Source organism: Cebus imitator, unplaced genomic scaffold, assembly GCF_001604975.1.
Source record: "Cebus imitator isolate Cc_AM_T3 unplaced genomic scaffold, Cebus_imitator-1.0 Scaffold954, whole genome shotgun sequence".
NCBI lineage: Eukaryota > Metazoa > Chordata > Mammalia > Primates > Cebidae > Cebus > Cebus imitator.
The window spans coordinates 86248-87393 of record NW_016108269.1 but is presented as its reverse complement, the minus strand read 5'-3'; positions in this window follow the sequence as shown (position 1 = coordinate 87393).

Sequence of the window (1146 nt, the reverse complement as noted above, 5' to 3'; positions counted from 1 at the left end):
CTGGATTGAGAGTTTCACAGCAAGCACAGCTGAACCCAGGACGGTCCAGCTCTGTGAGGGAGAGGTGTCTGCAATTACCGGGGCAGTCCACCACTATGAAGGTAGTTTGCCATTGCTGAGGCAGCCAGCCATTGCCAAGGCAGCCCACCATTACAGAGAGAGTCCATCATTACAGAGGTGGGCCGCCTTTCTGAGGCAGTTCCAACTATACCTGTATAAACAGGACTGCAGGGAAGTTCACATGGCAGGGGAGCAGAGCCCACAGCAGCTATGCAAAGCCTCTGCAGGCAGACAGTGACTAGGCTGCCTCCTTGCCGGGGAGGGCAGCCCTGAAAAAGGCTGCACCACAACAGAAACTAATAAATACAGCCCTAACTCCCCGAGACACATCACCTGGGGACAAAAAAGGCAGGGACGGGAGGTTTATGAGTTCTGCTGCAGCAGACTTAAACCTACCTGCCCAGCAGTTCTGAATGAACAATGGAACTCACAGCTCAGCACTTGAGTTCCTGTAAAGGACAGACTGTCTCCTCCAGCAGCTCCCTGATCCCCATATATCCAAAGAGTCACCTCATAAAGGAGAGTTCAGATGAACATCTGGCAAGTATCCTTCTTGGAAAAAGAAAGCAGAGGAAGAAACTGGCAGCAACCCTTACTGTTCTGCAGCCACTGCAGGTGATCCCCAGGCAAGCAGGGCCTGGAGTGGACCTTAGCAGCCTTAGAGCAGAAGGTCCTGACTATTAGAAGGAAAACTAAGAGACAGAAAGAAATAACTTCATCATCAGCAAACTGGACATCCACTCAGAGACCCAATCTAAAGTCAACAACTACAAAGATGACAGGTGCATAAATCCACAAAGATGGGAAAAAAACAGTGCAAAAAGGATGAAAACACTGGAAACCAGAACATCTCTCCTCCTCCAAGGGATCACAACTCCTCAACAGCAAGGGAACATAACTGGATGGAGAACAAGTGTGATGAATTGACAGAATCAGGCTTCAGAAGGTGGGTAATAAGAAACTTTTGTGAGCTAAAGAACAGGTTCTAACCCAATGCAAAGAAACTAAGAAACTTGAAAAAAAGGTTTGACCAAATGCTAACAAAAATAAACAGCTTAAGAGGAATATAAAAGAATTGATGGAGCT